The 9,656-nt window shown below is 39.1% G+C and overlaps 1 pseudogene; it reads right to left on the bottom strand.

The window, feature by feature from the left end:
* Positions 1-5,638: 5,638 nt before the first annotated feature.
* LOC138170663 (DNA replication licensing factor MCM2 pseudogene) lies at positions 5,639-9,231 on the bottom strand (annotated as a pseudogene).
* Between the last annotated feature and the right edge of the window lie 425 nt (positions 9,232-9,656).

Here is a 9,656-nt window from a genome sequence, read left to right on the forward strand (position 1 = left end):
AGTTTTATCTTAAATAAAGAAAAATATGGCACTGTGGATTTATTGAATCATACTGCTCAGGTGTGCAACCAATACCCAATGAAGACTGTACTTGTAAGCAGATAAATTCAATTTTGTTTTATTTTATTTCATCTTATATTCTTTAAAAAAATTATTGCTGCCTTTTATTTTTATACCACAATCCCTCCCCATGAGCCTTGCCTTATGATAGAGAAAAACAATTAAGCAAAGCAACTCAAAGAGTTAATGTATTCAACACCCCACACCCACTGCACCCTCTTCTCCAACTGTCAAATCAACATCTTTTTTTCAGGGAGTATATTGGTTCCCCTAATTGTATAGCTTTCAGATTTTTTTTACTGTTCTTTTATTTACATGAATCTTATCTTTTTATAGTTTTGTATGTTTCTTTTGTATGGTTTGTATGTATCTTTTCTGGTTTTACTTTATATTGGTTAATTTTATATGCTAGTTAAAATAGCTGTTCTTTACATAACTTTCTTTTTAGTTACAAAAGAGTACTTGGAACTGGATATAGTCTAGGGGAATCATAATAAATCCTACCTAGTAAGCTGAGAGAAATTCACTAGGAATCTTAAGAGAGAAAATTTTGCAGAAATCAGATTTTCTTTGTCAGTTCCTGAACCAGTGAAGAACACTAACTCAAGTGGAGTTAATATCATTGAGCTCTGAGAAACAGAGATTATGATTCATTCAGTGAAATATGGGGAAATTTGCATGAACTTACTTAGATTAAGTAAGCCAAACCAGGAGAGCTTTGTAGGCAATGACTAAAACAAAGTAAACAAAAACAATACTGATAGCAGCTGTTAGTCACAACAACAAATTGTACAAGACATTTTCCTGGAAAATAGATGATGAACATATAGTACTTTCCACCTTTGGAAAGGGAGGTGGTGGACTACAGTTAATGAATGCCTCATACATTATCATGTAAGTATTGCCACCTTTAGTCAATTTTCTTTGTGTTTTTCTTTATTGCTATTGTTCTTTATAACACAATTGAATATGCATGAAGTGTATCAGTAAATGATGGCATGCAAAAACAATAACAAACAAAACACATTAAAGGTATTTTTTTAAAGAACTTCAAAATTTGTAGTCACCATATCTGGGCCTGGTGTTGGTAGCTGCATCTTTCTTGAAGACAGAGCATGGTGGGATTTTTGCACTTTGCAAAAGCTTTTTAGACATCAGGGTGAGCAGGGAAGTTGTAAAGGGAAGTAAAGGGAGAAGTCATTAGTTTTGCATTGAATCAGAGAGAGAGAGACAGAGAGACAGAGAGAGAGAGAGAGAGAGAGAGAGAGAGAGAGAGAAGGGGAAACTACAGACATATTAGGAACTCTCTGGAGGCATCCCCATAAGATGGTGCAGAACAGAGCAGGATTGTTGGCAGCTGCTTAGGTCTGCACAGAATAACAGGAGGACATTTGCCTGGAGCAGTGCGTACTTATAATTCTAAGTGACAAATGCCATATAGAGATTGGGACCTTTCAAAGACAGCCAATCTTTGAATGGTGTCTATTTTTCAAGGGCTCATTTATATATTACTATTGTTTTCCTCTTTTAAATAAAACTTTATTCTTTAACATTATAACTCCTCATTTTTAAGTGAGGAATCAGTTTCTGTACCAAGTGTATGCTTTATGTTCTATCAAATTTTCTGGGTGAGAACTATGAATAAACAGTAAAATAAAAAGTCCCCAGAGTGTACCTGAGTCCTTTTCATCTAGAGAATTTCTGAGAAAAGGTTTATATTCAAATGATTGAATCATAGGATTAAGAGCTGGAAATATTTTATCCTGATTTGTCTTTGAAGAAATAAGGAAACAAAGAAATCAGAGAAGTTAAATGACTTGTCCAAGGTCTTACAGAGGTTAAATGGAAGATGTGGGAACTGAACTCGGACCTTCTGACTTTAAATATGGTGTACCATCTTTTAACCTTTATCTCGTGACTGCTAGTTTCTAGGAATGTAAAACCAGCTACTATGGTTAAAAACTCAAAATCCTAACAAATGTACCATCTGGGAATATCTGGGCCCTGTCTATACTAAAGGTTTCTCTATATTATCTCTGAGGTTCCTCTTCCAGTTCCTGGATTCTATAAATAGCTCAATCATCTACTTCTAAAAGTATAGGTCAAATGATAGACTTTGAATTGTAGACCTTGAAATTTATAGAATTATCCCATGTAACACAGAACATACTATCATACCTACTTCCTACTTACTGACATAGCCAGTCAAAACTAATAAAAGGGTCCTGAGGGTTTTGTGGAAGTGGTACAGCTGTAACGAATTCATGCCAAATCATCATAATACAGCTAAAGGTTTTTACACTCTAAATAATAAAATACACCTCAGCTACTGGAATGAAGGGAAATAATTTTATTCAATTTGCATTTAAAATTGCAAGCTATCCCACAATGTTTATTTGGAATGACACATTTTAATTAGAATAGTCATATTATCAGTGAATATCAAATAGTTCATATAGTACATCATTCATGCACCTGAATAAAAATGACAGGGAATATTAATATGGTAGCCACACAGCACTCTAGATAATTGCTTTTTTTCCTTCTCTTTCTATCACTGTATTCCATTGCCAGTGGCCACATTTTGAAGTTGTGGATTTTGGGGAGAAGACTGCATACTTAAAATGGAGAAACACAGGTTAGGACAAATGATCTACTTGAGAGGAGGAAAAAGAAAGAAAGAACTTTGATATAAAGGTCAAGTGAAAAATACTATCACTTGATATTCAGTATAGAACAGAGATGAAAACTTCATACATTATATATACATTTCATAAATTACATAAATGTTCCTATATGAGCTAACATGTGACATTTATGCCAAATAATTCACATGTGACATTGACGTAAGCTATTTCTTACATGCCATGTATTTCATATGAGGCAATTTTGTCATGTTTCATATGTAACATATTCTCCAGGACTCTTAGTATTCAAATTCCTGCCTCTGTACATTTGCACAGGCTTTTCTCTTTGCCTGGAATATTCTCCCTTCTCATTACCTCTTTGAGGTTCAGCTCAAGGATCAAATCCTTCAAGAAGACTTCCTCAGTTCCTCCAGTTTTTTTTGGTTCCCATCAAATCTCTGTGTGTTTAATTTGTAAAAACAAACAAAAAACCTCATACTTCCTCATCAGTAACTTTGTTGTATCACCCGAGTAGGAATACATATCTATATCTATGTGCCTATCTATCTATCTATTCATCTATCTATATCAATATTTATATAAACCTAGTTAACAAGAAAAATTACTAAGATTAAAAAACTTCCAGATAGTGCTTTCCCTCTACCTCATAGGTGAAGACCTCCCAGGAAATACCTTATTTGCTTTCTTCTACCTCAAATAGTTTTTCTATCAGCAGCCTCATCTGAGGGTTTTGATCCTTCAAGGAGCCTCATGTCCCTGAAGGTAAATTTTTATTTAATAGTTGAATTGAGGATATCCCCTGTGCAATTTATGAAACTAAACCTTGGTGCCAAAATTGCTTAGTATTTGCACTAATGAGGTCACAGGTCCATCAGAGTAATGGTGCTCAAAGGATGCTCTGGAGATCCCTGGCCCCAAAATTTTCATAGTGAGGTCAAAAGTGTTTTCATAATAATACTGAGCCCTTTAAATATTGAATATAATCAATATAAATAGATCTAATTCAAAACAATTTGGGAGAGTTTCTCAGTAATCTTTGAGAATGTAAAGGCAACCTGAGATCAAAATGTATATTAATGTATACAAGTATCAAAGAAGGAAATCTATGGATTCTTGGTAACTTCCTTCAAAGGATTCAGCTCTGAATTCAAAAGTTCTGATTTCATAGAAGCTGGGAGATACTTTATAAATTTTCAAAATACTAATAATTTCAAAATAACATGGTAACTTTGCTGATGATATTTTTGGTTTTTTTTTAGATTATCTTATTCTTTTAAAATTTTGGAAATATTAACTGATGCTAGATAGCTAATCTCTTGCTTTCATTTGGGACCTAGAATTTGATCAGTTTGTAACTGCCTTGGATTTCTAGGACCATGAATATTATTTTCTTCTCTGCCATACCTGGAAATTTGGGATTTTGGCTGTGGCCTTTCTAGGTGTGATGGAGAATGTGATATGCACTATCAGACACAGCCACCTTGTTGATTAGATGTTTTGGACTACACAGATTTAAGAGATTGGGGGAGGGAGGAGGAGTATGATAGTGAGAAGTGAAATTGGGAATTGGCAAAAGAAAGAGTCGATAAAATATGTTTAAAGTGCACAGAAAACCAAAAAAATGCAGAAGAGAAAAAGGACAATATTGTGGCAACTTTATAAAATTTAATATGCAGACACTGCTAAAATATATACATAATAGAAGTGAATTCACAAATTTTTATGGGAAGCTTTTTAAAAAAAATGTTTGTTAATGGTTGTTGTTTGCAACAGAAAATTCTTATATTCCTTGGATGCTTAAATTCCTCTGAAAATTTATTGAAAGCAAACACATCATAGCTTTTCTAATAATGACATATAAAAATAATTTTGGCTATTATGAAGATAAATTGGCTATTATGAAGAGGAAATGTGTTAATGTACTAGAAAGATCAAAGAGCTATAAACCAAGTGACTTGTGGGGGATAGTGAAAAGAGCTCTGGATAAGGTGTAGAAACTTTAGTTTGTGATCCAATCTCTGCTACCCATTTCCTAACCATAGAGGAGGTATTTCACCTATTTGGGCCTTAGTTTCTTTATCTTTCAAGTCAGGTCATAAGCCAAAATTATCACTAAGGGATTCTCAGTACATTCTCTGGGGGATACCCAGACTTTGTGGTCAATTCAGTTTAAGTCAACCAACATAACTGAACACCTGTTGCGTACAAGACACAATCAAGATGTTAAGGATACATAGTTTTGAAAAATTGAAAAATTCCTTTTAAGAATTTAACATGGGAGTGGTTGTGGGAGAGGGAACACAGGAGAATTAATTATACTCTGCCTTTCCCAAAAGGTCAAGGAATACCTAGAATAGTAAATCCAAGATAATTTGGTAATTTGAGAATAGAAACAACTAGGGAGATTCACTGAGGCTTCCAATAGGAGGGGGAACCTGGATTAAGCCTTTAAATAAATTAAGGATTTCAAGAGGAGGGATGTGCCAAAACGTAGAGATGGGAGACAGAAAGTTGTAGATAGAGAACAAGTAATATTATTTCCTTGGGCATATTTATAGGTGGAAAGAGAGGGGCAGTAGATAGGTAAATATTGAAAACAAGGAATATTGACAATAAGGGATGAAAGAAGATGAGACATAGAAATTGGGATCAAGGACACAAGTAAAGGATTTAGTTTTGGCATGCGTAATAATTACCAGTTCATCAGAGACTGGAGAGAAGGAGAGGGATGATATAGAGAGGAAATTACTACCTAAAGTGTACCATTCTACTTTTAGTTAAGAAGTGCTTTTTAATAGTTAACTCCCTGCTTTTCCATAAGAGTAAATGTGCTTATCCCAACTACCATCCATGGTACCTGACTCTGCACTCTAGAATATGGTAGAAGAAAACGTAGTGTAGGCAAATTTTACTTCTAATCCCCTCCTCAGTTCTTTTTTTTCCAAATAAACATTTTAATCATCTTATGCAAAATGAAAACTACAAAAGTGAAAATACAATGTACAAATACTAATGGTAAAAAGGAAAGAGTTGGGGTGGGAAAAGGTGGATGTGACAAAGATGACAGAACCTTTGGTCCTCTAGTCACATATTTGCTACTTAACTCTCCTCAGTTGAGGTAAGCCAGGTAGAGTCAGAATCATACACTTTACTTTGCCAGGTTTCTGGTTTCTGTTCTGTTCTTTACAGACATTTACCTCTACTCAGAGGACTATAAGGCAGACAGTTCTAGAAGTGAATACACACTAGTCTTTCCTACTCACTTGTCACTGCTATTAAGCAGAGGATGGCAGAAACAACCAAAGATGATAAATGAAATACTAGAAATGGAAGAAACCATTCTTAGTACCTCATCTGGCCAAAGGCGGCTAAGGGCAGGGCCAGGGTATCTATCTCATTGCCATCAGAATATTAAACAGGAAATTTTCTCTGACCAAAACCAATAGGAAAGGACCCTCTTTTAGATCACAAGGTCTTGAGCTCAAGCTCCAGAGAAGCTAGGAGGAAGAAAAATAAAAATACAGACATCCAAAGCAGCAAAGGAAGAGAACATACAAAATGACCATTCTAGCCCACAACTAGTGACCTTCAGAACCACAACCAAGGGGACCCTAGTGGCCAAGTTAAAGTGTTCAAACTCTGAACCAACAGGACTGCACCATTTTCCTGTGTCCATTGGTGGTTTAACAAAGCTCTCGGGTAAGGCACAAAGCAAACAGGGTACTCAAAGTTGACTTGACCTTCCAGAAGCAAAGTGTATTATTAGCTACAGTGTCCTGAGGTCTTAGAACTGCTGGATAATCAGTTTCTGTTTCAGGTCATGGCTGAATTTATTGATTCTGAAGAGTTCACTGTCATAAAAAACAGCAAGGTTGTGGATGTTGATCTGATGAGCCTTGTCCACAAGATCCTTCTCAGGTACCTCAATGGTGTCTTGCTGGGCCCCAAAGCGGTTGCGCTGGTAGATCACCTGTTCTGCCACTAGCTGCTTCAGGAAGAAGAGTAAGAGCTCATTGTTATCCCTCCTGAATGATAAGTAACGAGCAAAGGTCTTGCACATACTGCGCATGACGCTGAACTTCTGGGTGTCAATAAAGCTCTCCAGCATCACCCGGATAGCCATGTTGACATCATCTTCCAGCACATAGTCCCAAAGGTGAATGCGGGCATGGGCTTCTGCCATCCTGATCATTGACTCAATGTGCCAAACCGTGATGGGGATACTGCCTGTAGCCATGGATTCTTTCCGTAGATCACTGTACATCTTGGCAACTTTATCTTGGTCCATCTGGTTGAGTTTTGGGTGGACCTTCTCCTTGGCATAGATGATATACTTCTTCAGTATCTCCTGAGGTAAGGGCTCCACACCATATGTGTTAGGTAGGGCTGGTTCCAGTGTCCTGCCACTGGCTACCTCCTCTTCCTTATTGCTGGGGTAGTGTTTAACATGGCTGCCAACCACAAAGTGGGCCAGCATTTCATCCTGAACAGGACCAAAGTATCCCTCACAACACACAGGACATCAAATCGGGAGATGATGGGCTCTGTGAGGTCCACATTTTCTGAGAAGGTCAAGGAGGGATCATACCTCCCTCCTATGGGGTTGACAGCAGCGATGACAGTGCAGAGGGCCTGTAGAGAGGTGACAATGCCAGCTTTGGATATGGAGATACTCTGCTGTTCCATGGCCTTGTGGATGCTGGTCCTGTCCTGGTCATTCATCTTGTCAAATTCATCAATCAAGCACACTCGTCGGTCAGCCAGAACCAAAGCTCCAGCTTCTAAGGTTCATTCTCGACTGACAGGGTGCCGCTGGACATATGCAGTGAGCCCCACAGCTGAGGCCCCCTGGCCAGTGGTGAAGATGGCTCGGCTAGACACTTTTTCCACATACTTAAGGAACTGAGACTTGGCTGTGCCAGGATCTCCACATAGCAGCACATTGATATCACCTCGAACCTTGTGCTTGCCACCTGGGTTTTTGGGTTCTCCTCCAAATAGAGCCAGGGAAAGTCCTCTCTTAATGTCTTCATGTCCATAGATAGAGGGAGCAATGCTAGCAAAGACCTTCTCTCCAATCTGCTGATCCTTAGAGAGGCTAATGATAGTCTTCACATCCTCATCAGTGAGCTTCCCTACTGCTACTTTGTCATCCTTCTTGGCCATGTGATTGGCCAAGATAACCGTAGCAAAGACAAGAAAGCCATTAGCAGTGTTTAGGGAGCCATCATAGTTGTTGTGGTAGATGCCAGTCGACTCAATTTCATCTCCTGGTTTTCAGCTGTCCACTAGATCAGCAAGAAGGATGGCATCTTTGGACCGAGGAAGTCTACCTGCTGCCACTTTGCCTGGACTCTCTTGGATTCGGATGCGCTGGTAATTTTGATAGATTGTCTCTTCCATGTTGACTTCAAAGGGACCAGCTGACTGGCATTCAGGACAGGAGTCGGGCTTCACTTCCTGGTTTTGGGACTGACAGAATGGCCCCAGGACAAAGTAGCATTTGTTACAGTTGTACTTGACCATGCTAAGTTGAGGCAGGACTCCTGTGCAACTCGTCACCACTCCACTGGTTCTGATTAACTGGTTCAGGTGCAGCTGTCTGAGTGAGCGAAGTTCCTCTACTAGGGGAAGGTGGGAGATACGGACATGGATGTGACTGGCAATTCGGTCGTCCTTGGGATACATTGGGATACACCACCTCTCGGGCAGCTTCATCAAAGATCCCTAGGAGCTCTGCCAGTGCCTCAGGTAAGAAGTAGGCCAGGACATGTTCCCGGGCTGCCAGATTTTCATAGTTTACTACCAGACTCTCCCTGTTCTCTTTACACATGTCGCTAATTCGCTCCTTGAAGACATTGTGACCATGTCCATCTACGTGAGTACATAAAAAGTTCTTGAATCGATGGTGGATCTCCAGTCAAGGGCCTGCCATACTTACCCACTCCCGAACAGTGTGGCCTTTCAAGTCCTCTAGATTCTCAATACTATCATGTCCTCCCCCTCCTCTCCCTCCTCTGTACCCTGCTCCACCAGGTGCCGTTCCTCATCTTCTTCATCACTATCATAGAGCAGCCCCCCGACGCATGCACCCCAAGCCTCGGTCAGTCTCCCAGTCTTGCTGCGGCATCACCCGCTCAGCAGCTTCCCTATGGCTGGCCGTTAGTTCCTCCACATCATCATCCAAAGCTAACCCTTCTGCCTCATAGGTGTCTAGCTCCGGAATGGCTCGGTAATCCCTCTCCATTCCATCCCCAATAAGCTCTTCTCCATCCTCTTCCTCTTCATCAGGAAGTCCTTCGGTGCTCAGAAGATCCTATGATTCATCTTCAAAAAGTGGCAGGTCTCTGCCAGGGCTAGAAGTCAAAGCATCAGTGCCCCCACGACAGGAACCTCGCCCAGGGCTGGATTTCAAACCGTCACTGACACGTCTGTACCTTGGGGCTGGACTGGAGGAGGCTATATTTAAAGACTCTGAAGAATCCGCCATAGTTGCTTCAGCTCAGCTCCCTGGTCCGCAACCCCCTCCTCAGTTCTAATTGCAATACACAAAAGCTTCTAAATTCAAAACAAGTGTTTCTATACTGCAAAAGTAGAGGGAAAATTCACTTAAAAGGTTTGAAAAAACCAATAATTATTGTAGATAGATATGTTTTTTGCACACAATTCATACTTGATTCAATTTTAACAATATTTTATTAAGCACTTACTGCTCACACTAGCTGCTGTGGAAAGATACAAAGATACAAAGTCTAGAAGAGACATTGATTGGGATTGGGCCTGATTTAAGACAATCTCCTGTTTTTACAATGTTGCTGTTACCGTATAAATTATTTTCCTGCTTTTGTTCATTTCATTCTTAATAAGTTTATGCAAGTAAATCTTCAAAAGTATTTGTTATTATAATATTGATGTTGAGGCAGCTAGGGAACTCAGTGAATAGAGCAC

The sequence above is a fragment of the Petaurus breviceps genome, unplaced genomic scaffold (genome assembly GCF_028583685.1).
Source record: "Petaurus breviceps papuanus isolate PSGF00001 unplaced genomic scaffold, PetGlider_PUasm1.0 38, whole genome shotgun sequence".
Classification (NCBI taxonomy): Eukaryota; Metazoa; Chordata; class Mammalia; order Diprotodontia; family Petauridae; genus Petaurus; species Petaurus breviceps.